General features: G+C 43.9%; 82 non-coding genes and 13 pseudogenes across 82 annotated transcripts; 49 read left to right on the top strand and 46 right to left on the bottom strand.

Moving 5' to 3' along the window:
- The first annotated feature begins 90 nt into the window (after nucleotides 1-90).
- LOC131710367 (5S ribosomal RNA) lies at nucleotides 91-209 on the top strand. Its single transcript, XR_009312239.1, has one exon. It is a non-coding gene; the product is annotated as a 5S ribosomal RNA (ribosomal RNA).
- A 114-nt stretch (nucleotides 210-323) lies between these two features.
- On the top strand, nucleotides 324-442 carry LOC131718638 (5S ribosomal RNA). The gene has a single exon (XR_009317534.1). It is a non-coding gene; the product is annotated as a 5S ribosomal RNA (ribosomal RNA).
- A 121-nt stretch (nucleotides 443-563) lies between these two features.
- On the top strand, nucleotides 564-682 carry LOC131718636 (5S ribosomal RNA). The gene has a single exon (XR_009317532.1). It is a non-coding gene; the product is annotated as a 5S ribosomal RNA (ribosomal RNA).
- A 114-nt stretch (nucleotides 683-796) lies between these two features.
- Nucleotides 797-915, top strand: LOC131718635 (5S ribosomal RNA). Its single transcript, XR_009317531.1, has one exon. It is a non-coding gene; the product is annotated as a 5S ribosomal RNA (ribosomal RNA).
- Nucleotides 916-1,015: 100 nt separating this feature from the next.
- Nucleotides 1,016-1,134, top strand: LOC131718634 (5S ribosomal RNA). Its single transcript, XR_009317530.1, has one exon. It is a non-coding gene; the product is annotated as a 5S ribosomal RNA (ribosomal RNA).
- Nucleotides 1,135-1,248: 114 nt separating this feature from the next.
- LOC131718633 (5S ribosomal RNA) lies at nucleotides 1,249-1,367 on the top strand. Its single transcript, XR_009317529.1, has one exon. It is a non-coding gene; the product is annotated as a 5S ribosomal RNA (ribosomal RNA).
- Nucleotides 1,368-1,467: 100 nt separating this feature from the next.
- On the top strand, nucleotides 1,468-1,586 carry LOC131713173 (5S ribosomal RNA). The gene has a single exon (XR_009315057.1). It is a non-coding gene; the product is annotated as a 5S ribosomal RNA (ribosomal RNA).
- A 100-nt stretch (nucleotides 1,587-1,686) lies between these two features.
- On the top strand, nucleotides 1,687-1,805 carry LOC131718632 (5S ribosomal RNA). The gene has a single exon (XR_009317528.1). It is a non-coding gene; the product is annotated as a 5S ribosomal RNA (ribosomal RNA).
- A 114-nt stretch (nucleotides 1,806-1,919) lies between these two features.
- LOC131711221 (5S ribosomal RNA) lies at nucleotides 1,920-2,038 on the top strand. Its single transcript, XR_009313104.1, has one exon. It is a non-coding gene; the product is annotated as a 5S ribosomal RNA (ribosomal RNA).
- Nucleotides 2,039-2,152: 114 nt separating this feature from the next.
- Nucleotides 2,153-2,271, top strand: LOC131711970 (5S ribosomal RNA). Its single transcript, XR_009313859.1, has one exon. It is a non-coding gene; the product is annotated as a 5S ribosomal RNA (ribosomal RNA).
- Nucleotides 2,272-2,371: 100 nt separating this feature from the next.
- LOC131712109 (5S ribosomal RNA) lies at nucleotides 2,372-2,490 on the top strand. Its single transcript, XR_009313998.1, has one exon. It is a non-coding gene; the product is annotated as a 5S ribosomal RNA (ribosomal RNA).
- Nucleotides 2,491-2,604: 114 nt separating this feature from the next.
- On the top strand, nucleotides 2,605-2,723 carry LOC131720815 (5S ribosomal RNA). Its single transcript, XR_009319712.1, has one exon. It is a non-coding gene; the product is annotated as a 5S ribosomal RNA (ribosomal RNA).
- Nucleotides 2,724-2,823: 100 nt separating this feature from the next.
- On the top strand, nucleotides 2,824-2,942 carry LOC131718631 (5S ribosomal RNA). The gene has a single exon (XR_009317527.1). It is a non-coding gene; the product is annotated as a 5S ribosomal RNA (ribosomal RNA).
- A 100-nt stretch (nucleotides 2,943-3,042) lies between these two features.
- On the top strand, nucleotides 3,043-3,159 carry LOC131713102 (5S ribosomal RNA). The gene has a single exon (XR_009314990.1). It is a non-coding gene; the product is annotated as a 5S ribosomal RNA (ribosomal RNA).
- A 100-nt stretch (nucleotides 3,160-3,259) lies between these two features.
- Nucleotides 3,260-3,378, top strand: LOC131718630 (5S ribosomal RNA). Its single transcript, XR_009317526.1, has one exon. It is a non-coding gene; the product is annotated as a 5S ribosomal RNA (ribosomal RNA).
- Nucleotides 3,379-3,477: 99 nt separating this feature from the next.
- Nucleotides 3,478-3,596, top strand: LOC131718629 (5S ribosomal RNA). The gene has a single exon (XR_009317525.1). It is a non-coding gene; the product is annotated as a 5S ribosomal RNA (ribosomal RNA).
- A 111-nt stretch (nucleotides 3,597-3,707) lies between these two features.
- Nucleotides 3,708-3,826, top strand: LOC131710385 (5S ribosomal RNA). Its single transcript, XR_009312257.1, has one exon. It is a non-coding gene; the product is annotated as a 5S ribosomal RNA (ribosomal RNA).
- A 111-nt stretch (nucleotides 3,827-3,937) lies between these two features.
- On the top strand, nucleotides 3,938-4,056 carry LOC131718628 (5S ribosomal RNA). The gene has a single exon (XR_009317524.1). It is a non-coding gene; the product is annotated as a 5S ribosomal RNA (ribosomal RNA).
- A 99-nt stretch (nucleotides 4,057-4,155) lies between these two features.
- Nucleotides 4,156-4,274, top strand: LOC131718627 (5S ribosomal RNA). The gene has a single exon (XR_009317523.1). It is a non-coding gene; the product is annotated as a 5S ribosomal RNA (ribosomal RNA).
- A 111-nt stretch (nucleotides 4,275-4,385) lies between these two features.
- LOC131718625 (5S ribosomal RNA) lies at nucleotides 4,386-4,504 on the top strand. Its single transcript, XR_009317521.1, has one exon. It is a non-coding gene; the product is annotated as a 5S ribosomal RNA (ribosomal RNA).
- A 100-nt stretch (nucleotides 4,505-4,604) lies between these two features.
- LOC131710609 (5S ribosomal RNA) lies at nucleotides 4,605-4,723 on the top strand. The gene has a single exon (XR_009312492.1). It is a non-coding gene; the product is annotated as a 5S ribosomal RNA (ribosomal RNA).
- Nucleotides 4,724-4,823: 100 nt separating this feature from the next.
- On the top strand, nucleotides 4,824-4,942 carry LOC131718624 (5S ribosomal RNA). Its single transcript, XR_009317520.1, has one exon. It is a non-coding gene; the product is annotated as a 5S ribosomal RNA (ribosomal RNA).
- A 100-nt stretch (nucleotides 4,943-5,042) lies between these two features.
- On the top strand, nucleotides 5,043-5,161 carry LOC131718623 (5S ribosomal RNA). The gene has a single exon (XR_009317519.1). It is a non-coding gene; the product is annotated as a 5S ribosomal RNA (ribosomal RNA).
- A 99-nt stretch (nucleotides 5,162-5,260) lies between these two features.
- LOC131720772 (5S ribosomal RNA) lies at nucleotides 5,261-5,379 on the top strand. Its single transcript, XR_009319669.1, has one exon. It is a non-coding gene; the product is annotated as a 5S ribosomal RNA (ribosomal RNA).
- Nucleotides 5,380-5,490: 111 nt separating this feature from the next.
- Nucleotides 5,491-5,609, top strand: LOC131711053 (5S ribosomal RNA). The gene has a single exon (XR_009312935.1). It is a non-coding gene; the product is annotated as a 5S ribosomal RNA (ribosomal RNA).
- A 99-nt stretch (nucleotides 5,610-5,708) lies between these two features.
- Nucleotides 5,709-5,827, top strand: LOC131718622 (5S ribosomal RNA). Its single transcript, XR_009317518.1, has one exon. It is a non-coding gene; the product is annotated as a 5S ribosomal RNA (ribosomal RNA).
- Nucleotides 5,828-5,938: 111 nt separating this feature from the next.
- On the top strand, nucleotides 5,939-6,057 carry LOC131710384 (5S ribosomal RNA). The gene has a single exon (XR_009312256.1). It is a non-coding gene; the product is annotated as a 5S ribosomal RNA (ribosomal RNA).
- Nucleotides 6,058-6,171: 114 nt separating this feature from the next.
- LOC131713338 (5S ribosomal RNA) lies at nucleotides 6,172-6,300 on the top strand (annotated as a pseudogene).
- Nucleotides 6,301-6,400: 100 nt separating this feature from the next.
- Nucleotides 6,401-6,519, top strand: LOC131718621 (5S ribosomal RNA). The gene has a single exon (XR_009317517.1). It is a non-coding gene; the product is annotated as a 5S ribosomal RNA (ribosomal RNA).
- A 114-nt stretch (nucleotides 6,520-6,633) lies between these two features.
- LOC131713877 (5S ribosomal RNA) lies at nucleotides 6,634-6,752 on the top strand (annotated as a pseudogene).
- Nucleotides 6,753-6,866: 114 nt separating this feature from the next.
- On the top strand, nucleotides 6,867-6,985 carry LOC131713876 (5S ribosomal RNA; annotated as a pseudogene).
- A 114-nt stretch (nucleotides 6,986-7,099) lies between these two features.
- On the top strand, nucleotides 7,100-7,218 carry LOC131718620 (5S ribosomal RNA). Its single transcript, XR_009317516.1, has one exon. It is a non-coding gene; the product is annotated as a 5S ribosomal RNA (ribosomal RNA).
- A 100-nt stretch (nucleotides 7,219-7,318) lies between these two features.
- LOC131711243 (5S ribosomal RNA) lies at nucleotides 7,319-7,437 on the top strand. The gene has a single exon (XR_009313126.1). It is a non-coding gene; the product is annotated as a 5S ribosomal RNA (ribosomal RNA).
- Nucleotides 7,438-7,537: 100 nt separating this feature from the next.
- LOC131710238 (5S ribosomal RNA) lies at nucleotides 7,538-7,656 on the top strand. The gene has a single exon (XR_009312109.1). It is a non-coding gene; the product is annotated as a 5S ribosomal RNA (ribosomal RNA).
- Nucleotides 7,657-7,756: 100 nt separating this feature from the next.
- LOC131712147 (5S ribosomal RNA) lies at nucleotides 7,757-7,875 on the top strand. Its single transcript, XR_009314039.1, has one exon. It is a non-coding gene; the product is annotated as a 5S ribosomal RNA (ribosomal RNA).
- A 100-nt stretch (nucleotides 7,876-7,975) lies between these two features.
- LOC131713568 (5S ribosomal RNA) lies at nucleotides 7,976-8,094 on the top strand (annotated as a pseudogene).
- A 114-nt stretch (nucleotides 8,095-8,208) lies between these two features.
- On the top strand, nucleotides 8,209-8,327 carry LOC131711406 (5S ribosomal RNA). Its single transcript, XR_009313289.1, has one exon. It is a non-coding gene; the product is annotated as a 5S ribosomal RNA (ribosomal RNA).
- Nucleotides 8,328-8,427: 100 nt separating this feature from the next.
- On the top strand, nucleotides 8,428-8,546 carry LOC131712260 (5S ribosomal RNA). Its single transcript, XR_009314153.1, has one exon. It is a non-coding gene; the product is annotated as a 5S ribosomal RNA (ribosomal RNA).
- Nucleotides 8,547-8,660: 114 nt separating this feature from the next.
- Nucleotides 8,661-8,789, top strand: LOC131713337 (5S ribosomal RNA; annotated as a pseudogene).
- Nucleotides 8,790-8,889: 100 nt separating this feature from the next.
- LOC131718619 (5S ribosomal RNA) lies at nucleotides 8,890-9,008 on the top strand. The gene has a single exon (XR_009317515.1). It is a non-coding gene; the product is annotated as a 5S ribosomal RNA (ribosomal RNA).
- A 114-nt stretch (nucleotides 9,009-9,122) lies between these two features.
- LOC131714166 (5S ribosomal RNA) lies at nucleotides 9,123-9,241 on the top strand (annotated as a pseudogene).
- Nucleotides 9,242-9,355: 114 nt separating this feature from the next.
- LOC131715358 (5S ribosomal RNA) lies at nucleotides 9,356-9,474 on the top strand (annotated as a pseudogene).
- A 114-nt stretch (nucleotides 9,475-9,588) lies between these two features.
- On the top strand, nucleotides 9,589-9,707 carry LOC131718618 (5S ribosomal RNA). The gene has a single exon (XR_009317514.1). It is a non-coding gene; the product is annotated as a 5S ribosomal RNA (ribosomal RNA).
- Nucleotides 9,708-9,807: 100 nt separating this feature from the next.
- LOC131711242 (5S ribosomal RNA) lies at nucleotides 9,808-9,926 on the top strand. Its single transcript, XR_009313125.1, has one exon. It is a non-coding gene; the product is annotated as a 5S ribosomal RNA (ribosomal RNA).
- A 100-nt stretch (nucleotides 9,927-10,026) lies between these two features.
- LOC131714218 (5S ribosomal RNA) lies at nucleotides 10,027-10,145 on the top strand (annotated as a pseudogene).
- A 114-nt stretch (nucleotides 10,146-10,259) lies between these two features.
- On the top strand, nucleotides 10,260-10,378 carry LOC131711405 (5S ribosomal RNA). The gene has a single exon (XR_009313288.1). It is a non-coding gene; the product is annotated as a 5S ribosomal RNA (ribosomal RNA).
- Nucleotides 10,379-10,478: 100 nt separating this feature from the next.
- LOC131718617 (5S ribosomal RNA) lies at nucleotides 10,479-10,597 on the top strand. Its single transcript, XR_009317513.1, has one exon. It is a non-coding gene; the product is annotated as a 5S ribosomal RNA (ribosomal RNA).
- Nucleotides 10,598-10,711: 114 nt separating this feature from the next.
- LOC131713166 (5S ribosomal RNA) lies at nucleotides 10,712-10,830 on the top strand. Its single transcript, XR_009315050.1, has one exon. It is a non-coding gene; the product is annotated as a 5S ribosomal RNA (ribosomal RNA).
- Nucleotides 10,831-10,930: 100 nt separating this feature from the next.
- On the top strand, nucleotides 10,931-11,049 carry LOC131718616 (5S ribosomal RNA). The gene has a single exon (XR_009317512.1). It is a non-coding gene; the product is annotated as a 5S ribosomal RNA (ribosomal RNA).
- A 280-nt stretch (nucleotides 11,050-11,329) lies between these two features.
- LOC131719241 (5S ribosomal RNA) lies at nucleotides 11,330-11,448 on the bottom strand. The gene has a single exon (XR_009318137.1). It is a non-coding gene; the product is annotated as a 5S ribosomal RNA (ribosomal RNA).
- Nucleotides 11,449-11,548: 100 nt separating this feature from the next.
- On the bottom strand, nucleotides 11,549-11,667 carry LOC131718613 (5S ribosomal RNA). Its single transcript, XR_009317510.1, has one exon. It is a non-coding gene; the product is annotated as a 5S ribosomal RNA (ribosomal RNA).
- Nucleotides 11,668-11,975: 308 nt separating this feature from the next.
- Nucleotides 11,976-12,094, bottom strand: LOC131710987 (5S ribosomal RNA). The gene has a single exon (XR_009312869.1). It is a non-coding gene; the product is annotated as a 5S ribosomal RNA (ribosomal RNA).
- Nucleotides 12,095-12,208: 114 nt separating this feature from the next.
- Nucleotides 12,209-12,327, bottom strand: LOC131718612 (5S ribosomal RNA). Its single transcript, XR_009317509.1, has one exon. It is a non-coding gene; the product is annotated as a 5S ribosomal RNA (ribosomal RNA).
- Nucleotides 12,328-12,427: 100 nt separating this feature from the next.
- Nucleotides 12,428-12,546, bottom strand: LOC131710762 (5S ribosomal RNA). The gene has a single exon (XR_009312644.1). It is a non-coding gene; the product is annotated as a 5S ribosomal RNA (ribosomal RNA).
- Nucleotides 12,547-12,660: 114 nt separating this feature from the next.
- On the bottom strand, nucleotides 12,661-12,779 carry LOC131718611 (5S ribosomal RNA). The gene has a single exon (XR_009317508.1). It is a non-coding gene; the product is annotated as a 5S ribosomal RNA (ribosomal RNA).
- A 100-nt stretch (nucleotides 12,780-12,879) lies between these two features.
- Nucleotides 12,880-12,998, bottom strand: LOC131718610 (5S ribosomal RNA). Its single transcript, XR_009317507.1, has one exon. It is a non-coding gene; the product is annotated as a 5S ribosomal RNA (ribosomal RNA).
- A 100-nt stretch (nucleotides 12,999-13,098) lies between these two features.
- Nucleotides 13,099-13,217, bottom strand: LOC131712161 (5S ribosomal RNA). The gene has a single exon (XR_009314052.1). It is a non-coding gene; the product is annotated as a 5S ribosomal RNA (ribosomal RNA).
- A 114-nt stretch (nucleotides 13,218-13,331) lies between these two features.
- On the bottom strand, nucleotides 13,332-13,450 carry LOC131710515 (5S ribosomal RNA). The gene has a single exon (XR_009312388.1). It is a non-coding gene; the product is annotated as a 5S ribosomal RNA (ribosomal RNA).
- Nucleotides 13,451-13,550: 100 nt separating this feature from the next.
- Nucleotides 13,551-13,669, bottom strand: LOC131714221 (5S ribosomal RNA; annotated as a pseudogene).
- Nucleotides 13,670-13,769: 100 nt separating this feature from the next.
- Nucleotides 13,770-13,888, bottom strand: LOC131712864 (5S ribosomal RNA). The gene has a single exon (XR_009314752.1). It is a non-coding gene; the product is annotated as a 5S ribosomal RNA (ribosomal RNA).
- A 100-nt stretch (nucleotides 13,889-13,988) lies between these two features.
- LOC131711156 (5S ribosomal RNA) lies at nucleotides 13,989-14,107 on the bottom strand. The gene has a single exon (XR_009313038.1). It is a non-coding gene; the product is annotated as a 5S ribosomal RNA (ribosomal RNA).
- Nucleotides 14,108-14,221: 114 nt separating this feature from the next.
- Nucleotides 14,222-14,340, bottom strand: LOC131718235 (5S ribosomal RNA). Its single transcript, XR_009317132.1, has one exon. It is a non-coding gene; the product is annotated as a 5S ribosomal RNA (ribosomal RNA).
- A 114-nt stretch (nucleotides 14,341-14,454) lies between these two features.
- On the bottom strand, nucleotides 14,455-14,573 carry LOC131710281 (5S ribosomal RNA). The gene has a single exon (XR_009312153.1). It is a non-coding gene; the product is annotated as a 5S ribosomal RNA (ribosomal RNA).
- Nucleotides 14,574-14,687: 114 nt separating this feature from the next.
- On the bottom strand, nucleotides 14,688-14,806 carry LOC131710383 (5S ribosomal RNA). Its single transcript, XR_009312255.1, has one exon. It is a non-coding gene; the product is annotated as a 5S ribosomal RNA (ribosomal RNA).
- A 100-nt stretch (nucleotides 14,807-14,906) lies between these two features.
- LOC131714220 (5S ribosomal RNA) lies at nucleotides 14,907-15,025 on the bottom strand (annotated as a pseudogene).
- A 100-nt stretch (nucleotides 15,026-15,125) lies between these two features.
- Nucleotides 15,126-15,244, bottom strand: LOC131711426 (5S ribosomal RNA). Its single transcript, XR_009313309.1, has one exon. It is a non-coding gene; the product is annotated as a 5S ribosomal RNA (ribosomal RNA).
- Nucleotides 15,245-15,358: 114 nt separating this feature from the next.
- LOC131718224 (5S ribosomal RNA) lies at nucleotides 15,359-15,477 on the bottom strand. Its single transcript, XR_009317121.1, has one exon. It is a non-coding gene; the product is annotated as a 5S ribosomal RNA (ribosomal RNA).
- A 114-nt stretch (nucleotides 15,478-15,591) lies between these two features.
- On the bottom strand, nucleotides 15,592-15,710 carry LOC131718609 (5S ribosomal RNA). Its single transcript, XR_009317506.1, has one exon. It is a non-coding gene; the product is annotated as a 5S ribosomal RNA (ribosomal RNA).
- A 114-nt stretch (nucleotides 15,711-15,824) lies between these two features.
- LOC131715793 (5S ribosomal RNA) lies at nucleotides 15,825-15,933 on the bottom strand (annotated as a pseudogene).
- A 100-nt stretch (nucleotides 15,934-16,033) lies between these two features.
- LOC131715855 (5S ribosomal RNA) lies at nucleotides 16,034-16,142 on the bottom strand (annotated as a pseudogene).
- A 114-nt stretch (nucleotides 16,143-16,256) lies between these two features.
- LOC131710194 (5S ribosomal RNA) lies at nucleotides 16,257-16,375 on the bottom strand. The gene has a single exon (XR_009312063.1). It is a non-coding gene; the product is annotated as a 5S ribosomal RNA (ribosomal RNA).
- A 114-nt stretch (nucleotides 16,376-16,489) lies between these two features.
- LOC131714358 (5S ribosomal RNA) lies at nucleotides 16,490-16,608 on the bottom strand (annotated as a pseudogene).
- Nucleotides 16,609-16,722: 114 nt separating this feature from the next.
- LOC131718608 (5S ribosomal RNA) lies at nucleotides 16,723-16,841 on the bottom strand. Its single transcript, XR_009317505.1, has one exon. It is a non-coding gene; the product is annotated as a 5S ribosomal RNA (ribosomal RNA).
- Nucleotides 16,842-16,941: 100 nt separating this feature from the next.
- On the bottom strand, nucleotides 16,942-17,060 carry LOC131718607 (5S ribosomal RNA). Its single transcript, XR_009317504.1, has one exon. It is a non-coding gene; the product is annotated as a 5S ribosomal RNA (ribosomal RNA).
- A 114-nt stretch (nucleotides 17,061-17,174) lies between these two features.
- On the bottom strand, nucleotides 17,175-17,293 carry LOC131711051 (5S ribosomal RNA). Its single transcript, XR_009312933.1, has one exon. It is a non-coding gene; the product is annotated as a 5S ribosomal RNA (ribosomal RNA).
- Nucleotides 17,294-17,393: 100 nt separating this feature from the next.
- Nucleotides 17,394-17,512, bottom strand: LOC131710358 (5S ribosomal RNA). The gene has a single exon (XR_009312230.1). It is a non-coding gene; the product is annotated as a 5S ribosomal RNA (ribosomal RNA).
- A 114-nt stretch (nucleotides 17,513-17,626) lies between these two features.
- On the bottom strand, nucleotides 17,627-17,745 carry LOC131718606 (5S ribosomal RNA). The gene has a single exon (XR_009317503.1). It is a non-coding gene; the product is annotated as a 5S ribosomal RNA (ribosomal RNA).
- Nucleotides 17,746-17,845: 100 nt separating this feature from the next.
- Nucleotides 17,846-17,964, bottom strand: LOC131712564 (5S ribosomal RNA). Its single transcript, XR_009314455.1, has one exon. It is a non-coding gene; the product is annotated as a 5S ribosomal RNA (ribosomal RNA).
- A 100-nt stretch (nucleotides 17,965-18,064) lies between these two features.
- Nucleotides 18,065-18,183, bottom strand: LOC131712220 (5S ribosomal RNA). The gene has a single exon (XR_009314113.1). It is a non-coding gene; the product is annotated as a 5S ribosomal RNA (ribosomal RNA).
- A 100-nt stretch (nucleotides 18,184-18,283) lies between these two features.
- Nucleotides 18,284-18,402, bottom strand: LOC131718605 (5S ribosomal RNA). Its single transcript, XR_009317502.1, has one exon. It is a non-coding gene; the product is annotated as a 5S ribosomal RNA (ribosomal RNA).
- A 100-nt stretch (nucleotides 18,403-18,502) lies between these two features.
- Nucleotides 18,503-18,621, bottom strand: LOC131718604 (5S ribosomal RNA). Its single transcript, XR_009317501.1, has one exon. It is a non-coding gene; the product is annotated as a 5S ribosomal RNA (ribosomal RNA).
- Nucleotides 18,622-18,735: 114 nt separating this feature from the next.
- On the bottom strand, nucleotides 18,736-18,854 carry LOC131711787 (5S ribosomal RNA). The gene has a single exon (XR_009313675.1). It is a non-coding gene; the product is annotated as a 5S ribosomal RNA (ribosomal RNA).
- Nucleotides 18,855-18,954: 100 nt separating this feature from the next.
- LOC131718602 (5S ribosomal RNA) lies at nucleotides 18,955-19,073 on the bottom strand. Its single transcript, XR_009317499.1, has one exon. It is a non-coding gene; the product is annotated as a 5S ribosomal RNA (ribosomal RNA).
- A 100-nt stretch (nucleotides 19,074-19,173) lies between these two features.
- Nucleotides 19,174-19,292, bottom strand: LOC131718601 (5S ribosomal RNA). The gene has a single exon (XR_009317498.1). It is a non-coding gene; the product is annotated as a 5S ribosomal RNA (ribosomal RNA).
- Nucleotides 19,293-19,406: 114 nt separating this feature from the next.
- On the bottom strand, nucleotides 19,407-19,525 carry LOC131711886 (5S ribosomal RNA). Its single transcript, XR_009313775.1, has one exon. It is a non-coding gene; the product is annotated as a 5S ribosomal RNA (ribosomal RNA).
- A 100-nt stretch (nucleotides 19,526-19,625) lies between these two features.
- Nucleotides 19,626-19,744, bottom strand: LOC131718600 (5S ribosomal RNA). Its single transcript, XR_009317497.1, has one exon. It is a non-coding gene; the product is annotated as a 5S ribosomal RNA (ribosomal RNA).
- Nucleotides 19,745-19,844: 100 nt separating this feature from the next.
- On the bottom strand, nucleotides 19,845-19,963 carry LOC131718599 (5S ribosomal RNA). The gene has a single exon (XR_009317496.1). It is a non-coding gene; the product is annotated as a 5S ribosomal RNA (ribosomal RNA).
- Nucleotides 19,964-20,077: 114 nt separating this feature from the next.
- On the bottom strand, nucleotides 20,078-20,196 carry LOC131718598 (5S ribosomal RNA). The gene has a single exon (XR_009317495.1). It is a non-coding gene; the product is annotated as a 5S ribosomal RNA (ribosomal RNA).
- Nucleotides 20,197-20,310: 114 nt separating this feature from the next.
- On the bottom strand, nucleotides 20,311-20,429 carry LOC131712424 (5S ribosomal RNA). The gene has a single exon (XR_009314317.1). It is a non-coding gene; the product is annotated as a 5S ribosomal RNA (ribosomal RNA).
- A 114-nt stretch (nucleotides 20,430-20,543) lies between these two features.
- LOC131711786 (5S ribosomal RNA) lies at nucleotides 20,544-20,662 on the bottom strand. The gene has a single exon (XR_009313674.1). It is a non-coding gene; the product is annotated as a 5S ribosomal RNA (ribosomal RNA).
- Nucleotides 20,663-20,776: 114 nt separating this feature from the next.
- LOC131718597 (5S ribosomal RNA) lies at nucleotides 20,777-20,895 on the bottom strand. Its single transcript, XR_009317494.1, has one exon. It is a non-coding gene; the product is annotated as a 5S ribosomal RNA (ribosomal RNA).
- Nucleotides 20,896-20,995: 100 nt separating this feature from the next.
- On the bottom strand, nucleotides 20,996-21,114 carry LOC131718596 (5S ribosomal RNA). The gene has a single exon (XR_009317493.1). It is a non-coding gene; the product is annotated as a 5S ribosomal RNA (ribosomal RNA).
- Nucleotides 21,115-21,228: 114 nt separating this feature from the next.
- Nucleotides 21,229-21,347, bottom strand: LOC131718595 (5S ribosomal RNA). Its single transcript, XR_009317492.1, has one exon. It is a non-coding gene; the product is annotated as a 5S ribosomal RNA (ribosomal RNA).
- Nucleotides 21,348-21,461: 114 nt separating this feature from the next.
- Nucleotides 21,462-21,580, bottom strand: LOC131718594 (5S ribosomal RNA). The gene has a single exon (XR_009317491.1). It is a non-coding gene; the product is annotated as a 5S ribosomal RNA (ribosomal RNA).
- Nucleotides 21,581-21,694: 114 nt separating this feature from the next.
- On the bottom strand, nucleotides 21,695-21,813 carry LOC131718593 (5S ribosomal RNA). The gene has a single exon (XR_009317490.1). It is a non-coding gene; the product is annotated as a 5S ribosomal RNA (ribosomal RNA).
- Between the last annotated feature and the right edge of the window lie 72 nt (nucleotides 21,814-21,885).

The raw sequence follows: 21,885 nt of genomic DNA, 5'->3' as shown, positions 1-21,885 counted from the left end.
CAATTGAAATGTGTGGAGGACAAAAGGAAATTTTGGAGGAATCACCCCCAGCTCACTAAACATAAAAGTCATGAAAGCAGAAATGCAATCGCCTGCGGCCACACCACCTTGAATAAGCCTGATCTCGTCTGATCTCAGAAGCTAAGCAATGTTGGGCTTGGTTAGTACTTGGATGGGAAACCACCTGGGAATATCAAGTGCTGCAGGCATTACATTTTTGTAATTACATTTTACAATTGAAATGTGTGGAGGACAAAAGGAAATTTTGGAGGAATCATCCCCAGCTCACTAAACATAAAAGTCATGAAAGCAGAAATGCAATCGCCTGCGGCCACACCACCTTGAATAAGCCTGATCTCGTCTGATCTCAGAAGCTAAGCAATGTTGGGCTTGGTTAGTACTTGGATGGGAGACCACCTGGGAATATCAAGTGCTGCAGGCATTACATTTTTGTAATTACATTTTACATTTTACAATTGAAATGTGTGGAGGACAAAAGGAAATTTTGGAGGAATCACCCCCAGCTCACTAAACATAAAAGTCATGAAAGCAGAAAATCAATCGCCTGCGGCCACACCACCTTGAATAAGCCTGATCTCGTCTGATCTCAGAAGCTAAGCAATGTTGGGCTTGGTTAGTACTTGGATGGGAGACCACCTGGGAATATCAAGTGCTGCAGGCATTACATTTTTGTAATTACATTTTACAATTGAAATGTGTGGAGGACAAAAGGAAATTTTGGAGGAATCACCCCCAGCTCACTAAACATAAAAGTCATGAAAGCAGAACAGCAATCGCCTGCGGCCACACCACCTTGAATAAGCCTGATCTCGTCTGATCTCAGAAGCTAAGCAATGTTGGGCTTGGTTAGTACTTGGATGGGAGACCACCTGGGAATATCAAGTGCTGCAGGCATTACATTTTACAATTGAAATGTGTGGAGGACAAAAGGAAATTTTGGAGGAATCACCCCCAGCTCACTAAACATAAAAGTCATGAAAGCAGAAATGCAATCGCCTGCGGCCACACCACCTTGAATAAGCCTGATCTCGTCTGATCTCAGAAGCTAAGCAATGTTGGGCTTGGTTAGTACTTGGATGGGAGACCACCTGGGAATATCAAGTGCTGCAGGCATCACATTTTTGTAATTACATTTTACAATTGAAATGTGTGGAGGACAAAAGGAAATTTTGGAGGAATCACCCCCAGCTCACTAAACATAAAAGCCATGAAAGCAGAAATGCAATCGCCTGCGGCCACACCACCTTGAATAAGCCTGATCTCGTCTGATCTCAGAAGCTAAGCAATGTTGGGCTTGGTTAGTACTTGGATGGGAGACCACCTGGGAATATCAAGTGCTGCAGGCATTACATTTTACAATTGAAATGTGTGGAGGACAAAAGGAAATTTTGGAGGAATCACCCCCAGCTCACTAAACATAAAAGTCATGAAAGCAGAAATGCAATCGCCTGCGGCCACACCACCTTGAATAAGCCTCATCTCGTCTGATCTCAGAAGCTAAGCAATGTTGGGCTTGGTTAGTACTTGGATGGGAGACCACCTGGGAATATCAAGTGCTGCAGGCATTACATTTTACAATTGAAATGTGTGGAGGACAAAAGGAAATTTTGGAGGAATCACCCCCAGCTCACTAAACATAAAAGTCATGAAAGCAGAAATGCAATCGCCTGCGGCCACACCACCTTGAATAAGCCTGATCTCGTCTGATCTCAGAAGCTAAGCAATGTTGGGCTTGGTTAGTACTTGGATGGGAGACCACCTGGGAATATCAAGTGCTGCAGGCATTACATTTTTGTAATTACATTTTACAATTGAAATGTGTGGAGGACAAAAGGAAATTTTGGCGGAATCACCCCCAGCTCACTAAACATAAAAGTCATGAAAGCAGAACAGCAATCGCCTGCGGCCACACCACCTTGAATAAGCCTGATCTCGTCTGATCTCAGAAGCTAAGCAATGTTGGGTTTGGTTAGTACTTGGATGGGAGACCACCTGGGAATATCAAGTGCTGCAGGCATTACATTTTTGTAATTACATTTTACAATTGAAATGTGTGGAGGACAAAAGGAAATTTTGGAGGGATCACCCCCAGCTCACTAAACATAAAAGTCATGAAAGCAGAAATGCAATCGCCTGCGGCCACACCAACTTGAATAAGCCTGATCTCGTCTGATCTCAGAAGCTAAGCAATGTTGGGCTTGGTTAGTACTTGGATGGGAGACCACCTGGGAATATCAAGTGCTGCAGGCATTACATTTTACAATTGAAATGTGTGGAGGACAAAAGGAAATTTTGGAGGAATCACCCCCAGCTCACTAAACATAAAAGTCATGAAAGCAGAAATGCAATCGCCTGCGGCCACACCACCTTGAATAAGCCTGATCTCGTCTGATCTCAGAAGCTAAGCAATGTTGGGCTTATTTAGTACTTGGATGGGAGACCACCTGGGAATATCAAGTGCTGCAGGCATTACATTTTTGTAATTACATTTTACAATTGAAATGTGTGGAGGACAAAAGGAAATTTTGGAGGAATCACCCCCAGCTCACTAAACATAAAAGTCATGAAAGCAGAAATGCAGTCGCCTGCGGCCACACCACCTTGAATAAGCCTGATCTCGTCTGATCTCAGAAGCTAAGCAATGTTGGGCTTGGTTAGTACTTGGATGGGAGACCACTTGGGAATATCAAGTGCTGCAGGCATTACATTTTACAATAGAAATGTGTGGAGGACAAAAGGAAATTTTGGAGGAATCACCCCCAGCTCACTAAACATAAAAGTCATGAAAGCAGAAAGGCAATCGCCTGCGGCCACACCACCTTGAATAAGCCTGATCTCGTCTGATCTCAGAAGCTAAGCAATGTTGGGCTTGGTTAGTACTTGGATGGGAGACCACCTGGGAATATCAAGTGCTGCAGGCATTACATTTTACAATTGAAATGTGTGGAGGACAAAAGGAAATTTTGGAGGAATCACCCCCAGCTCACTAAACATAAAAGTCATGAAAGCAGAAATGCAATCGCCTGCGGCCACACCACCTTATAAGCCTGATCTCGTCTGATCTCAGAAGCTAAGCAATGTTGGGCTTGGTTAGTACTTGGATGGGAGACCACCTGGGAATATCAAGTGCTGCAGGCATTACATTTTACAATTGAAATGTGTGGAGGACAAAAGGAAATTTTGGAGGAATCACCCCCAGCTCACTAAACATAAAAGTCATGATAGCAGAAATGCAATCGCCTGCGGCCACACCACCTTGAATAAGCCTGATCTCGTCTGATCTCAGAAGCTAAGCAATGTTGGGCTTGGTTAGTACTTGGATGGGAGACCACCTGGGAATATCAAGTGCTGCAGGCATTACATTTTACAATTGAAATGTGTGGAGGACAAAAGGAAATTTTGGAGGAATCACCCCCAGCTCACTAAACATAAAAGTCTGAAAGCAGAAATGCAATCGCCTGCGGCCACACCACCTTGAATAAGCCTGATCTCGTCTGATCTCAGAAGCTAAGCAATGTTGGGCTTGGTTAGTACTTGGATGGGAGACCACCTGGGAATATCAAGTGCTGCAGGCATTACATTTTTGTAATTACATTTTACAATTGAAATGTGTGGACAAAAGGAAATTTTGGAGGAATCACCCCCAGCTCACTAAACATAAAAGTCATGAAAGCAGAAATGCAATCGCCTGCGGCCACACCACCTTGACTAAGCCTGATCTCGTCTGATCTCAGAAGCTAAGCAATGTTGGGCTTGGTTAGTACTTGGATGGGAGACCACCTGGGAATATCAAGTGCTGCAGGCATTACATTTTTGTAATTACATTTTACAATTGAAATGTGTGGACAAAAGGAAATTTTGGAGGAATCACCCCCAGCTCACTAAACATAAAAGTCATGAAAGCAGAAATGCAATCGCCTGCGGCCACACCACCTTGAATAAGCCTGATCTCGTCTGATCTCAGAAGCTAAGCAATGTTGGGCTTGGTTAGTACTTGGATGGGAGACCACCTGGGAATATCAAGTGCTGCAGGCATTACATTTTACAATTGAAATGTGTGGAGGACAAAAGGAAATTTTGGAGGAATCACCCCCAGCTCACTAAACATAAAAGTCTGAAAGCAGAAATGCAATCGCCTGCGGCCACACCACCTTGAATAAGCCTGATCTCGTCTGATCTCAGAAGCTAAGCAATGTTGGGCTTGGTTAGTACTTGGATGGGAGACCACCTGGGAATATCAAGTGCTGCAGGCATTACATTTTTGTAATTACATTTTACAATTGAAATGTGTGGACAAAAGGAAATTTTGGAGGAATCACCCCCAGCTCACTAAACATAAAAGTCATGAAAGCAGAAATGCAATCGCCTGCGGCCACACCACCTTGAATAAGCCTGATCTCGTCTGATCTCAGAAGCTAAGCAATGTTGGGCTTGGTTAGTACTTGGATGGGAGACCACCTGGGAATATCAAGTGCTGCAGGCATTACATTTTACAATTGAAATGTGTGGAGGACAAAAGGAAATTTTGGAGGAATCACCCCCAGCTCACTAAACATAAAAGTCATGAAAGCAGAAATGCAATCGCCTGCGGCCACACCACCTTGAATAAGCCTGATCTCGTCTGATCTCAGAAGCTAAGCAATGTTGGGCTTGGTTAGTACTTGGATGGGAGACCACCTGCGAATATCAAGTGCTGCAGGCATTACATTTTACAATTGAAATGTGTGGAGGACAAAAGGAAATTTTGGAGGAATCACCCCCAGCTCACTAAACATAAAAGTCATGAAAGCAGAAATGCAATCGCCTGCGGCCACACCACCTTGAATAAGCCTGATCTCGTCTGATCTCAGAAGCTAAGCAATGTTGGGCTTGGTTAGTACTTGGATGGGAGACCACCTGGGAATATCAAGTGCTGCAGGCATTACATTTTACAATTGAAATGTGTGGAGGACAAAAGGAAATTTTGGAGGAATCACCCCCAGCTCACTAAACATAAAAGTCATGAAAGCAGAAATGCAATCGCCTGCGGCCACACCACCTTGAATAAGCCTGATCTCGTCTGATCTCAGAAGCTAAGCAATGTTGGGCTTGGTTAGTACTTGGATGGGAGACCACCTGGGAATATCAAGTGCTGCAGGCATTACATTTTACAATTGAAATGTGTGGAGGACAAAAGGAAATTTTGGAGGAATCACCCCCAGCTCACTAAACATAAAAGTCTGAAAGCAGAAATGCAATCGCCTGCGGCCACACCACCTTGAATAAGCCTGATCTCGTCTGATCTCAGAAGCTAAGCAATGTTGGGCTTGTTTAGTACTTGGATGGGAGACCACCTGGGAATATCAAGTGCTGCAGGCATTACATTTTTGTAATTACATTTTACAATTGAAATGTGTGGACAAAAGGAAATTTTGGAGGAATCACCCCCAGCTCACTAAACATAAAAGTCATGAAAGCAGAAATGCAATCGCCTGCGGCCACACCACCTTGAATAAGCCTGATCTCGTCTGATCTCAAAAGCTAAGCAATGTTGGGCTTGGTTAGTACTTGGATGGGAGACCACCTGGGAATATCAAGTGCTGCAGGCATTACATTTTACAATTGAAATGTGTGGAGGACAAAAGGAAATTTTGGAGGAATCACCCCCAGCTCACTAAACATAAAAGTCTGAAAGCAGAAATGCAATCGCCTGCGGCCACACCACCTTGAATAAGCCTGATCTCGTCTGATCTCAGAAGCTAAGCAATGTTGGGCTTGGTTAGTACTTGGATGGGAGACCACCTGGGAATATCAAGTGCTGCAGGCATTACATTTTTGTAATTACATTTTACAATTGAAATGTGTGGACAAAAGGAAATTTTGGAGGAATCACCCCCAGCTCACTAAACATAAAAGTCATGAAAGCAGAAATGCAATCGCCTGCGGCCACACCACCTTGACTAAGCCTGATCTCGTCTGATCTCAGAAGCTAAGCAATGTTGGGCTTGGTTAGTACTTGGATGGGAGACCACCTGGGAATATCAAGTGCTGCAGGCATTACATTTTTGTAATTACATTTTACAATTGAAATGTGTGGAGGACAAAAGGAAATTTTGGAGGAATCACCCCCAGCTCACTAAACATAAAAGTCATGAAAGCAGAACAGCAAACGCCTGCGGCCACACCACCTTGAATAAGCCTGATCTCGCCTGATCTCGTCTGATCTCAGAAGCTAAGCAATGTTGGGCTTGGTTAGTACTTGGATGGGAGACCACCTGGGAATATCAAGTGCTGCAGGCATTACATTTTAAAATTGAAATGTGTGGAGGACAAAAGGAAATTTTGGAGGAATCACCCCCAGCTCACTAAACATAAAAGTCATGAAAGCAGAAATGCAATCGCCTGCGGCCACACCACCTTGAATAAGCCTGATCTCGTCTGATCTCAGAAGCTAAGCAATGTTGGGCTTGGTTAGTACTTGGATGGGAGACCACCTGGGAATATCAAGTGCTGCAGGCATTACATTTTAGTAATTACATTTTACAATTGAAATGTGTGGAGGACAAAAGGAAATTTTGGAGGAATCACCCCCAGCTCACTAAACATAAAAGTCATGAAAGCAGAAATGCAATCGCCTGCGGCCACACCACCTTGACTAAGCCTAATCTCGTCTGATCTCAGAAGCTAAGCAATGTTGGGCTTGGTTAGTACTTGGATGGGAGACCACCTGGGAATATCAAGTGCTGCAGACATTACATTTTTGTAATTACATTTTACAATTGAAATGTGTGGAGGACAAAAGGAAATTTTGGAGGAATCACCCCCAGCTCACTAAACATAAAAGTCATGAAAGCAGAAATGCAATCGCCTGCGGCCACACCACCTTGACTAAGCCTAATCTCGTCTGATCTCAGAAGCTAAGCAATGTTGGGCTTGGTTAGTACTTGGATGGGAGACCACCTGGGAATATCAAGTGCTGCAGACATTACATTTTTGTAATTACATTTTACAATTGAAATGTGTGGAGGACAAAAGGAAATTTTGGAGGAATCACCCCCAGCTCACTTAACATAAAAGTCATGAAAGCAGAAATGCAATCGCCTGCGGCCACACCACCTTGAATAAGCCTGATCTCGTCTGATCTCAGAAGCTAAGCAATGTTGGGCTTGGTTAGTACTTGGATGGGAGACCACCTGGGAATATCAAGTGCTGCAGGCATTACATTTTACAATTGAAATGTGTGGAGGACAAAAGGAAATTTTGGAGGAATCACCCCCAGCTCACTAAACATAAAAGTCATGAAAGCAGAAATGCAATCGCCTGCGGCCACACCACCTTGAATAAGCCTGATCTCGTCTGATCTCAGAAGCTAACCAATGTTGGGCTTGGTTAGTACTTGGATGGGAGACCACCTGGGAATATCAAGTGCTGCAGGCATTACATTTTACAATTGAAATGTGTGGAGGACAAAAGGAAATTTTGGAGGAATCACCCCCAGCTCACTAAACATAAAAGTCATGAAAGCAGAAATGCAATCGCTTGCGGCCACACCACCTTGAATAAGCCTGATCTCGTCTGATCTCAGAAGCTAAGCAATGTTGGGCTTGGTTAGTACTTGGATGGGAGACCACCTGGGAATATCAAGTGCTGCAGGCATTACATTTTACAATTGAAATGTGTGGAGGACAAAAGGAAATTTTGGAGGAATCACCCCCAGCTCACTAAACATAAAAGTCATGAAAGCAGAAATGCAATCGCCTGCGGCCACACCACCTTGAATAAGCCTGATCTCGTCTGATCTCAGAAGCTAAGCAATGTTGGGCTTGGTTAGTGCTTGGATGGGAGACCACCTGGGAATATCAAGTGCTGCAGGCATTACATTTTACAATTGAAATGTGTGGAGGACAAGAGGAAATTTTGGAGGAATCACCCCCAGCTCACTAAACATAAAAGTCATGAAAGCAGAAATGCAATCGCCTGCGGCCACACCACCTTGAATAAGCCTGATCTCGTCTGATCTCAGAAGCTAAGCAATGTTGAGCTTGGTTAGTACTTGGATGGGAGACCACCTGGAAATATCAAGTGCTGCAGGCATTACATTTTTGTAATTACATTTTACAATTGAAGTGTGTGGAGGACAAAAGGAAATTTTGGAGGACTCACCCCCAGCTCACTAATCATAAAAGTCATGAAAGCAGAAATGCAATCGCCTGCGGCCACACCACCTTGAAAAAGCCTGATCTCGTCTGATCTCAGAAGCTAAGCAATGTTGGGCTTGGTTAGTGCTTGGATGGGAGACCACCTGGGAATATCAAGTGCTGCAGGCATTACATTTTACAATTGAAATGTGTGGAGGACAAAAGGAAATTTTGGAGGAATCACCCCCAGCTCACTAAACATAAAAGTCATGAAAGCAGAAATGCAATCGCCTGCGGCCACACCACCTTGAATAAGCCTGTTCTCGTCTGATCTCAGAAGCTAAGCAATGTTGGGCTTGGTTAGTACTTGGATGGGAGACCACCTGGGAATATCAAGTGCTGCAGGCATTACATTTTTGTAATTACATTTTACAATTGAAATGTGTGGAGGACAAAAGGAAATTTTGGAGGAATCACCCCCAGCTCACTAAACATAAAAGTCATGAAAGCAGAACAGCAATCGCCTGCGGCCACACCACCTTGAATAAGCCTGATCTCGCCTGATCTCGTCTGATCTCAGAAGCTAAGCAATGTTGGGCTTGGTTAGTACTTGGATGGGAGACCACCTGGGAATATCAAGTGCTGCAGGCATTACATTTTACAATTGAAATGTGTGGAGGACAAAAGGAAATTTTGGAGGAATCACCCCCAGCTCACTAAACATAAAAGTCATGAAAGCAGAAATGCAATCGCCTGCGGCCACACCACCTTGAATAAGCCTGATCTCGTCTGATCTCAGAAGCTAAGCAATGTTGGGCTTGGTTAGTACTTGGATGGGAGACCACCTGGGAATATCAAGTGCTGCAGGCATTACATTTTAGTAATTACATTTTACAATTGAAATGTGTGGAGGACAAAAGGAAATTTTGGAGGAATCACCCCCAGCTCACTAAACATAAAAGTCATGAAAGCAGAAATGCAATCGCCTGCGGCAACACCACCTTGACTAAGCCTAATCTCGTCTGATCTCAGAAGCTAAGCAATGTTGGGCTTGGTTAGTACTTGGATGGGAGACCACCTGGGAATATCAAGTGCTGCAGACATTACATTTTTGTAATTACATTTTACAATTGAAATGTGTGGAGGACAAAAGGAAATTTTGGAGGAATCACCCCCAGCTCACTAAACATAAAAGTCATGAAAGCAGAAATGCAATCGCCTGCGGCCACACCACCTTGACTAAGCCTAATATCGTCTGATCTCAGAAGCTAAGCAATGTTGGGCTTGGTTAGTACTTGGATGGGAGACCACCTGGGAATATCAAGTGCTGCAGACATTACATTTTTGTAATTACATTTTACAATTGAAATGTGTGGAGGACAAAAGGAAATTTTGGAGGAATCACCCCCAGCTCACTAAACATAAAAGTCATGAAAGCAGAAATGCAATCGCCTGCGGCCACACCACCTTGAATAAGCCTGATCTCGTCTGATCTCAGAAGCTAAGCAATGTTGGGCTTGGTTAGTACTTGGATGGGAGACCACCTGGGAATATCAAGTGCTGCAGGCATTACATTTTACAATTGAAATGTGTGGAGGACAAAAGGAAATTTTGGAGGAATCACCCCCAGCTCACTAAACATAAAAGTCATGAAAGCAGAAATGCAATCGCCTGCGGCCACACCACCTTGAATAAGCCTGATCTCGTCTGATCTCAGAAGCTAACCAATGTTGGGCTTGGTTAGTACTTGGATGGGAGACCACCTGGGAATATCAAGTGCTGCAGGCATTACATTTTACAATTGAAATGTGTGGAGGACAAAAGGAAATTTGGGAGGAATCACCCCCAGCTCACTAAACATAAAAGTCATGAAAGCAGAAATGCAATCGCCTGCGGCCACACCACCTTGAATAAGCCTGATCTCGTCTGATCTCAGAAGCTAAGCAATGTTGAGCTTGGTTAGTTCTTGGATGGGAGACCACCTGGAAATATCAAGTGCTGCAGGCATTACATTTTTGTAATTACATTTTACAATTGAAATGTGTGGAGGACAAAAGGAAATTTTGGAGGACTCACCCCCAGCTCACTAATCATAAAAGTCATGAAAGCAGAAATGCAATCGCCTGCGGCCACACCACCTTGAAAAAGCCTGATCTCGTCTGATCTCAGAAGCTAAGCAATGTTGGGCTTGGTTAGTGCTTGGATGGGAGACCACCTGGGAATATCAAGTGCTGCAGGCATTACATTTTACAATTGAAATGTGTGGAGGACAAAAGGAAATTTTGGAGGAATCACCCCCAGCTCACTAAACATAAAAGTCATGAAAGCAGAAATGCAATCGCCTGCGGCCACACCACCTTGAATAAGCCTGATCTCGTCTGATCTCAGAAGCTAAGCAATGTTGGGCTTGGTTAGTACTTGGATGGGAGACCACCTGGGAATATCAAGTGCTGCAGGCATTACATTTTTGTAATTACATTTTACAATTGAAATGTGTGGAGGACAAAAGGAAATTTTGGAGGAATCACCCCCAGCTCACTAAACATAAAAGTCATGAAAGCAGAAATGCAATCGCCTGCGGCCACACCACCTTGAATAAGCCTGATCTCGTCTGATCTCAGAAGCTAAGCAATGTTGGGCTTGGTTACTACTTGGATGGAAGACCACCTGGGAATATCAAGTGCTGCAGGCATTACATTTTACAATTGAAATGTGTGGAGGACAAAAGGAAATTTTGGAGGAATCACCCCCAGCTCACTAAACATAAAAGTCATGAAAGCAGAAATGCAATCGCCTGCGGCCACACCACCTTGAATAAGCCTGATCTCGTCTGATCTCAGAAGCTAAGCAATGTTGGGCTTGGTTAGTACTTGGATGGGAGACCACCTGGGAATATCAAGTGCTGCAGGCATTACACTTTACAATTGAAATGTGTGGAGGACAAAAGGATATTTTGGAGGAATCACCCCCAGCTCACTAAACATAAAAGTCATGAAAGCAGAAATGCAATCGCCTGCGGCCACACCACCTTGAATAAGCCTGATCTCGTCTGATCTCAGACGCTAAGCAATGTTGGGCTTGGTTAGTACTTGGATGGGAGTCTGCTTTCATGACTTTTATGTTTAGTGAGCTGGGGGTGATTCCTCCAAAATTTCCTTTTGTCCTCCACACATTTCAATTGTAAAATGTAATGCCTGCAGCACTTGATATTCCCAGGTGGTCTCCCATCCAAGTACTAACCCAGCCCAACATTGCTTAGCTTCTGAGATCAGACGAGATCAGGCTTATTCAAGGTGGTGTGGCCGCAGGCGATTGCATTTCTGCTTTCATGACTTTTATGTTTAGTGAGCTGGGGGTGATTCCTCCAAAATTTCCTTTTGTCCTCCACACATTTCAATTGTAAAATGTAATGCCTGCAGCACTTGATATTCCCAGGTGGTCTCCCATCCAAGTACTAACCAAGCCCAACATTGCTTAGCTTCTGAGATCAGACGAGATCAGGCTTATTCAAGGTGGTGTGGCCGCAGGCGATTGCATTTCTGCTTTCATGACTTTTATGTTTAGTGAGCTGGGGGTGATTCCTCCCAAATTTCCTTTTGTCCTCCACACATTTCAATTGTAAAATGTAATGCCTGCAGCACTTGATATTCCCAGGTGGTCTCCCATCCAAGCCCAACATTGCTTAGCTTCTGAGATCAGACGAGATCAGGCTTATTCAAGGTGGTGAGGCCGCAGGGGATTGCATTTTTGCTTTCATGACTTTTATGTTTAGTGAGCTGGGGGTGATTCCTCCAAAATTTCCTTTTGTCCTCCACACATTTCAATTGTAAAATGTAATGCCTGCAGCACTTGATATTCCCAGGTGGTCTTCCATCCAAGTACTAACCAAGCCCAACATTGCTTAGCTTCTGAGATCAGACGAGATCAGGCTTATTCAAGGTGGTGTGGCCGCAGGCGATTGCATTTCTGCTTTCATGACTTTTATGTTTAGTGAGCTGGGGGTGATTCCTCCAAAATTTCCTTTTGTCCTCCACACATTTCAATTGTAAAATGTAATTACAAAAATGTAATGCCTGCAGCACTTGATATTCCCAGGTGGTCTCCCATCCAAGTACTAACCAAGCCCAACATTGCTTAGCTTCTGAGATCAGACGAGATCAGGCTTATTCAAGGTGGTGTGGCCGCAGGCGATTGCATTTCTGCTTTCATGACATTTATGTTTAGTGAGCTGTGGGTGAGTCCTCCAAAATTTCCTTTTGTCCTCCACACATTTCAATTGTAAAATGTAATGCCTGCAGCACTTGATATTCCCAGGTGGTCTCCCATCCAAGTACTAACCAAGCCCAACATTACTTAGCTTCTGAGATCAGACGAGATCAGGCTTATTCAAGGTGGTGTGGCCGCAGGCGATTGCATTTCTGCTTTCATGACTTTTATGTTTAGTGAGCTGGGGGTGATTCCTCCAAAATTTCCTTTTGTCCTCCACACATTTCAATTGTAAAATGTAATTACAAAAATGTAATGCCTGCAGCACTTGATATTCCCAGGTGGTCTCCCATCCAAGTACTAACCAAGCCCAACATTGCTTAGCTTCTGAGATCAGACGAGATCAGGCTTATTCAAGGTGGTGTGGCCGCAGGCGATTGCATTTCTGCTTTCATGACTTTTATGTTTAGTGAGCTGGGGGTGATTCCTCCAAAATTTCCTTTTGTCCTCCACACATTTCAATTGTAAAATGTAATGCCTGCAGCACTTGATATTCCCAGGTGGTCTCCCATCCAAGTACTAACCAAGCCCAACATTGCTTAGCTTCTGAGATCAGACGAGATCAGGCTTATTCAAGGTGGTGTGGCCGCAGGCGATTGCATTTCTGCTTTCATGACTTTTATGTTTAGTGAGCTGGGGGTGATTCCTCCAAAATTTCCTTTTGTCCTCCACACATTTCAATTGTAAAATGTAATGCCTGCAACACTTGATATTCGCAGGTGGTCTCCCATCCAAGTACTAACCAAGCCCAACATTGCTTAGCTTCTGAGATCAGACGAGATCAGGCTTATTCAAGGTGGTGTGGCCGCAGGCGATTGCATTTCTGCTTTCATGACTTTTATGTTTAGTGAGCTGGGGGTGATTCCTCCCAAATTTCCTTTTGTCCTCCACACATTTCAATTGTAAAATGTAATTACAAAAATGTAATGCCTGCAGCACTTGATATTCCCAGGTGGTCTCCCATCCAAGTACTAACCAAGCCCAACATTGCTTAGCTTCTGAGATCAGACGAGATCAGGCTTAGTCAAGGCGGTGTGGCCGCAGGCGATTGCATTTCTGCTTTCATGACTTTTATGTTTAGTGAGCTGGGGGTGATTCCTCCAAAATTTCCTTTTGTCCTCCACACATTTCAATTGTAAAATGTAATGCCTGCAGCACTTGATATTCCCAGGTGGTCTCCCATCCAAGTACTAACCAAGCCCAACATTGCTTGGCTTCTGAGATCAGACGACATCAGGCTTATTCACGGTGGTGTGGCCGCAGGCGATTGCATTTCTGCTTTCATGACTTTTATGTTTAGTGAGCTGGGGGTGATTCCTCCAAAATTTCCTTTTGTCCTCCACACATTTCAATTGTAAAATGTAATGCCTGCAGCACTTGAAATTCCCAGGTGGTCTCACATCCAAGTACTAACCAAGCCCAACATTGCTTAGCTTCTGAGATCAGACGAGATCAGGCTTATTCAAGGTGGTGTGGCCGCAGGCGATTGCATTTCTGCTTTCATGACTTTTATGTTTAGTGAGCTGGGGGTGATTCCTCCAAAATTTCCTTTTGTCCTCCACACATTTCAATTGTAAAATGTAATGCCTGCAGCACTTGATATTCCCAGGTGGTCTCCCATCCAAATACTAACCAAGCCCAACATTGCTTAGCTTCTGAGATCAGACGAGATCAGGCTTATTCAAGGTGGTGTGGCCGCAGGCGATTGCATTTCTGCTTTCATGACTTTTATGTTTAGTGAGCTGGGGGTGATTCCTCCAAAATTTCCTTTTGTCCTCCACACATTTCAATTGTAAAATGTAATTACAAAAATGTAATGCCTGCAGCACTTGATATTCCCAGGTGGTCTCCCATCCAAGTACTATCCAAGCCCAACATTGCTTAGCTTCTGAGATCAGATGAGATCAGGCTTATTCAAGGTGGTGTGGCCGCAGGCGATTGCATTTCTGCTTTCATGACTTTTATGTTTAGTGAGCTGGGGGTGATTCCTCCAAAATTTCCTTTTGTCCTCCACACATTTCAATTGTAAAATGTAATTACAAAAAAGTAATGCCTGCAGCACTTGATATTCCCAGGTGGTCTCCCATCCAAGTACTAACCAAGCCCAACATTGCTTAGCTTCTGAGATCAGACGAGATCAGGCGTATTCAAGGTGGTGTGGCCGCAGGCGATTGCATTTCTGCTTTCATGACTTTTATGTTTAGTGAGCTGGGGGTGATTCCTCCCAAATTTCCTTTTGTCCTCCACACATTTCAATTGTAAAATGTAATTACAAAAATGTAATGCCTGCAGCACTTGATATTCCCAGGTGGTCTCCCATCCAAGTACTAACCAAGCCCAACATTGCTTAGCTTCTGAGATCAGACGAGATCAGGCTTAGTCAAGGTGGTGTGGCCGCAGGCGATTGCATTTCTGCTTTCATGACTTTTATGTTTAGTGAGCTGGGGGTGATTCCTCCAAAATTTCCTTTTGTCCTCCACACATTTCAATTGTAAAATGTAATGCCTGCAGCACTTGATATTCCCAGGTGGTCTCCCATCCAAGTACTAACCAAGCCCAACATTGCTTGGCTTCTGAGATCAGACGACATCAGGCTTATTCACGGTGGTGTGGCCGCAGGCGATTGCATTTCTGCTTTCATGACTTTTATGTTTAGTGAGCTGGGGGTGATTCCTCCAAAATTTCCTTTTGTCCTCCACACATTTCAATTGTAAAATGTAATGCCTGCAGCACTTGATATTCCCAGGTGGTCTCCCATCCAAATACTATCCAAGCCCAACATTGCTTAGCTTCTGAGATCAGACGAGATCAGGCTTATTCAAGGTGGTGTGGCCGCAGGCGATTGCATTTCTGCTTTCATGACTTTTATGTTTAGTGAGCTGGGGGTGATTCCTCCAAAATTTCCTTTTGTCCTCCACACATTTCAATTGTAAAATGTAATTACAAAAATGTAATGCCTGCAGCACTTGATATTCCCAGGTGGTCTCCCATCCAAGTACTATCCAAGCCCAACATTGCTTAGCTTCTGAGATCAGATGAGATCAGGCTTATTCAAGGTGGTGTGGCCGCAGGCGATTGCATTTCTGCTTTCATGACTTTTATGTTTAGTGAGCTGGGGGTGATTCCTCCAAAATTTCCTTTTGTCCTCCACACATTTCAATTGTAAAATGTAATTACAAAAATGTAATGCCTGCAGCACTTGATATTCCCAGGTGGTCTCCCATCCAAGTACTAACCAAGCCCAACATTGCTTAGCTTCTGAGATCAGACGAGATCAGGCTTATTCAAGGTGGTGTGGCCGCAGGCGATTGCATTTCTGCTTTCATGACTTTTATGTTTAGTGAGCTGGGGGTGATTCCTCCAAAATTTCCTTTTGTCCTCCACACATTTCAATTGTAAAATGTAATTACAAAAATGTAATGCCTGCAGCACTTGATATTCCCAGGTGGTCTCCCATCCAAGTACTAACCAAGCCCAACATTGCTTAGCTTCTGAGATCAGACTTATTCAAGGTGGTGTGGCCGCAGGCAATTGCATTTCTGCTTTCATGACTTTTATGTTTAGTGAGCTGGGGGTGATTCCTCCAAAATTTCCTTTTATCCTCCACACATTTCAATTGTAAGATGTAATGCCTGCAGCACTTGATATTCCCAGGTGGTCTCCCATCCAAGTACTAACCAAGCCCAACATTGCTTAGCTTCTGAGATCAGACTTATCCAAGGTGGTGTGGCCGCAGGCGATTGCATTTCTGCTTTCATGACTTTTATGTTTAGTGAGCTGGGGGTGATTCCTCCCAAATTTCCTTTTGTCCTCCACACATTTCAATTGTAAAATGTAATTACAAAAATGTAATGCCTGCAGCACTTGATATTCCCAGGTGGTCTCCCAACCAAGTACTAACCAAGCCCAACATTGCTTAGCTTCTGAGATCAGACGAGATCAGGCTTATTCAAGGTGGTGTGGCCGCAGGCGATTGTATTTCTGCTTTCATGACTTTTATGTTTAGTGAGCTGGGGGTGATTCCTCCCAAATTTCCTTTTGTCCTCCACACATTTCAATTGTAAAATGTAATTACAAAAATGTAATGCCTGCAGCACTTGATATTCCCAGGTGGTCTCCCACCCAAGTACTAACCAAGACCAACATTGCTCAGCTTCTGAAATCAGACGAGATCAGGCTTATTCAAGATGGTGTGGCCGCAGGCGATTGCATTTCTGCTTTCATGACTTTTATGTTTAGTGAGCTGGGGGTGATTCCTCCCAAATTTCCTTTTGTCCTCCACACATTTCAATTGTAAAATGTAATTACAAAAATGTAATGCCTGCAGCACTTGATATTCCCAGGTGGTCTCCCATCCAAGTACTAACCAAGCCCAACATTGCTTAGCTTCTGAGATCAGACGAGATCAGGCTTATTCAAGGTGGTGTGGCCGCAGGCGATTGCATTTCTGCTTTCATGACTTTTATGTTTAGTGAGCTGGGGGTGATTCCTCCAAAATTTCCTTTTGTCCTCCACACATTTCAATTGTAAAATGTAATGCCTGCAGCACTTGATATTCCCAGGTGGTCTCCCATCCAAGTACTAACCAAGCCCAACATTGCTTAGCTTCTGAGATCAGACGAGATCAGGCTTATTCAAGGTGGTGTGGCCGCAGGCGATTGCATTTCTGCTTTCATGACTTTTATGTTTAGTGAGCTGGGGGTGATTCCTCCAAAATTTCCTTTTGTCCTCCACACATTTCAATTGTAAAATGTAATTACAAAAATGTAATGCCTGCAGCACTTGATATTCCCAGGTGGTCTCCCATCCAAGTACTAACCAAGCCCAACATTGCTTAGCTTTTGAGATCAGACGAGATCAGGCTTATTCAAGGTGGTGTGGCCGCAGGCGATTGCATTTCTGCTTTCATGACTTTTATGTTTAGTGAGCTGGGGGTGATTCCTCCAAAATTTCCTTTTGTCCTCCACACATTTCAATTGTAAAATGTAATGCCTGCAGCACTTGATATTCCCAGGTGGTCTCCCATCCAAGTACTAACCAAGCCCAACATTGCTTAGCTTCCGAGATCAGACGAGATCAGGCTTATTCAAGGTGGTGTGGCCGCAGGCGATTGCATTTCTGCTTTCATGACTTTTATGTTTAGTGAGCTGGGGGTGATTCCTCCAAAATTTCCTTTTGTCCTCCACACATTTCAATTGTAAAATGTAATTACAAAAATGTAATGCCTGCAGCACTTGATATTCCCAGGTGGTCTCCCATCCAAGTACTAACCAAGCCCAACATTGCTTAGCTTCTGAGATCAGACGAGATCAGGCTTATTCAAGGTGGTGTGGCCGCAGGCGATTGCATTTCTGCTTTCATGACTTTTATGTTTAGTGAGCTGGGGGTGATTCCTCCAAAATTTCCTTTTGTCCTCCACACATTTCAATTGTAAAATGTAATGCCTGCAGCACTTGATATTCCCAGGTGGTCTCCCATTCAAGTACTAACCAAGCCCAACATTGCTTAGCTTCTGAGAGCAGACGAGATCAGGCTTATTCAAGGTGGTGTGGCCGCAGGCGATTGCAGTTCTGCTTTCATGACTTTTATGTTTAGTGAGCTGGGGGTGATTCCTCCAAAATTTCCTTTTGTCCTCCACACATTTCAATTGTAAAATGTAATGCCTGCAGAACTTGATATTCCCAGGTGGTCTCCCATCCAAGTACTAACCAAGCCCAACATTGCTTAGCTTCTGAGATCAGACGAGATCAGGCTTATTCAAGGTGGTGTGGCCGCAGGCGACTGCATTTCTGCTTTCATGACTTTTATGTTTAGTGAGCTGGGGGTGATTCCTCCAAAATTTCCTTTTGTCCTCCACACATTTCAATTGTAAAATATAATGCCTGCAGCACTTGATATTCCCAGGTGGTCTCCCATCCAAGTACTAACCAAGCCCAACATTGCTTAGCTTCTGAGATCAGACGAGATCAGGCTTATTCAAGGTGGTGTGGCCGCAGGCGATTGCATTTCTGCTTACATGACTTTTATGTTTAGTGAGCTGGGGGTGATTCCTCCAAAATTTCCTTTTGTCCTCCACACATTTCAATTGTAAAATGTAATGCCTGCAGCACTTGATATTCCCAGGTGGTCTCCCATCCAAGTACTAACCAAGCCCAACATTGCTTAGCTTCTGAGATCAGACGAGATCAGGCTTATTCAAGGTGGTGTGGCCGCAGGCGATTGCATTTCTGCTTTCATGACTTTTATGTTTAGTGAGCTGGGGGTGATTCCTCCCAAATTTCCTTTTGTCCTCCACACATTTCAATTGTAAAATGTAATGACAAAAATGTAATGCCTGCAGCACTTGATATTCCCAGGTGGTCTCCCATCCAAGTACTAACCAAGCCCAACATTGCTTAGCTTCGGAGATCAGACGAGATCAGGCTTATTCAAGGTGGTGTGGCCGCAGGCGATTGCATTTCTGCTTTCATGACTTTTATGTTTAGTGAGCTGGGGGTGATTCCTCCAAAATTTCCTTTTGTCCTCCACACATTTCAATTGTAAAATGTAATGCCTGCAGCACTTGATATTCCCAGGTGGTCTCCCATCCAAGTACTAACCAAGCCCAACATTGCTTAGCTTCTGAGATCAGACGAGATCAGGCTTATTCAAGGTGGTGTGGCCGCAGGCGATTGCATTTCTGCTTTCATGACTTTTATGTTTAGTGAGCTGGGGGTGATTCCTCCAAAATTTCCTTTTGTCCTCCACACATTTCAATTGTAAAATGTAATGCCTGCAGCACTTGATATTCCCAGGTGGTCTCCCATCCAAGTACTAACCAAGCCCAACATTGCTTAGCTTCTGAGATCAGACGAGATCAGGCTTATTCAAGGTGGTGTGGCCGCAGGCGATTGCATTTCTGCTTTCATGACTTTTATGTTTAGTGAGCTCGGGGTGATTCCTCCAAAATTTCCTTTTGTCCTCCACACATTTCAATTGTAAAATGTAATTACAAAAATGTAATGCCTGCAGCACTTGATATTCCCAGGTGGTCTCCTATCCAAGTACTAACCAAGCCCAACATTGCTTAGCTTCTGAGATCAGACGAGATCAGGCTTATTCAAGGTGGTGTGGCCGCAGGCGATTGCATTTCTGCTTTCATGACTTTTATGTTTAGTGAGCTGGGGGTGATTCCTCCAAAATTTCCTTTTGTCCTCCACACATTTCAATTGTAAAATGTAATGCCTGCAGCACTTGATATTCCCAGGTGGTCTCCCATCCAAGTACTAACCAAGCCCAACATTGCTTAGCTTCTGAGATCAGACGAGATCAGGCTTATTCAAGGTGGTGTGGCCGCAGGCGATTGCATTTCTGCTTTCATGACTTTTATGTTTAGTGAGCTGGGGGTGATTCCTCCAAAATTTCCTTTTGTCCTCCACACATTTCAATTGTAAAATGTAATGCCTGCAGCACTTGATATTCCCAGGTGGTCTCCCATCCAAGTACTAACCAAGCCCAACATTGCTTAGCTTCTGAGATCAGACGAGATCAGGCTTATTCAAGGTGGTGTGGCCGCAGGCGATTGCATTTCTGCTTTCATGACTTTTATGTTTAGTGAGCTGGGGGTGATTCCTCCAAAATTTCCTTTTGTCCTCCACACATTTCAATTGTAAAATGTAATTACAAAAATGTAATGCCTGCAGCACTTGATATTCCCAGGTGGTCTCCCATCCAAGTACTAACCAAGCCCAACATTGCTTAGCTTCTGAGATCAGACGAGATCAGGCTTATTCAAGGTGGTGTGGCCGCAGGCGATTGCATTTCTGCTTTCATGACTTTTATGTTTAGTGAGCTGGGGGTGATTCCTCCAAAATTTCCTTTTGTCCTCCACACATTTCAATTGTAAAATGTAATTACAAAAATGTAATGCCTGCAGCACTTGATATTCCCAGGTGGTCTCCCATCCAAGTACTAACCAAGCCCAACATTCCTTAGCTTCTGAGATCAGACGAGATCAGGCTTATTCAAGGTGGTGTGGCCGCAGGCGATTGCATTTCTGCTTTCATGACTTTTATGTTTAGTGAGCTGGGGGTGATTCCTCCAAAATTTCCTTTTGTCCTCCACACATTTCAATTGTAAAATGTAATTACAAAAATGTAATGCCTGCAGCACTTGATATTCCCAGGTGGTCTCCCATCCAAGTACTAACCAAGCCCAACATTGCTTAGCTTCGGAGATCAGACGAGATCAGGCTTATTCAAGGTGGTGTGGCCGCAGGCGATTGCATTTCTGCTTTCATGACTTTTATGTTTAGTGAGCTGGGGGTGATTCCTCCAAAATTTCCTTTTGTCCTCCACACATTTCAATTGTAAAATGTAATTACAAAAATGTAATGCCTGCAGCACTTGATATTCCCAGGTGGTCTCCCATCCAAGTACTAACCAAGCCCAACATTGCTTAGCTTCTGAGATCAGACGAGATCAGGCTTATTCAAGGTGGTGTGGCCGCAGGCGATTGCATTTCTGCTTTCATGACTTTTATGTTTAGTGAGCTGGGGGTGATTCCTCCAAAATTTCCTTTTGTCCTCCACACATTTCAATTGTAAAATGTAATGCCTGCAGCACTTGATATTCCCAGGTGGTCTCCCATCCAAGTACTAACCAAGCCCAACATTGCTTAGCTTCTGAGATCAGACGAGATCAGGCTTATTCAAGGTGGTGTGGCCGCAGGCGATTGCATTTCTGCTTTCATGACTTTTATGTTTAGTGAGCTGGGGGTGATTCCTCCAAAATTTCCTTTTGTCCTCCACACATTTCAATTGTAAAATGTAATTACAAAAATGTAATGCCTGCAGCACTTGATATTCCCAGGTGGTCTCCCATCCAAGTACTAACCAAGCCCAACATTGCTTAGCTTCTGAGATCAGACGAGATCAGGCTTATTCAAGGTGGTGTGGCCGCAGGCGATTGCATTTCTGCTTTCATGACTTTTATGTTTAGTGAGCTGGGGGTGATTCCTCCAAAATTTCCTTTTGTCCTCCACACATTTCAATTGTAAAATGTAATTACAAAAATGTAATGCCTGCAGCACTTGATATTCCCAGGTGGTCTCCCATCCAAGTACTAACCAAGCCCAACATTGCTTAGCTTCTGAGATCAGACGAGATCAGGCTTATTCAAGGTGGTGTGGCCGCAGGCGATTGCATTTCTGCTTTCATGACTTTTATGTTTAGTGAGCTGGGGGTGATTCCGCCAAAATTTCCTTTTGTCCTCCACACATTTCAATTGTAAAATGTAATTACAAAAATGTAATGCCTGCAGCACTTGATATTCCCAGGTGGTCTCCCATCCAAGTACTAACCAAGCCCAACATTGCTTAGCTTCTGAGATCAGACGAGATCAGGCTTATTCAAGGTGGTGTGGCCGCAGGCGATTGCATTTCTGCTTTCATGACTTTTATGTTTAGTGAGCTGGGGGTGATTCCGCCAAAATTTCCTTTTGTC

The sequence above is a fragment of the Acipenser ruthenus genome, chromosome 44 (assembly GCF_902713425.1).
Source record: "Acipenser ruthenus chromosome 44, fAciRut3.2 maternal haplotype, whole genome shotgun sequence".
NCBI lineage: Eukaryota > Metazoa > Chordata > Actinopteri > Acipenseriformes > Acipenseridae > Acipenser > Acipenser ruthenus.
This window is presented reverse-complemented; position numbering and strand designations above follow the sequence as displayed.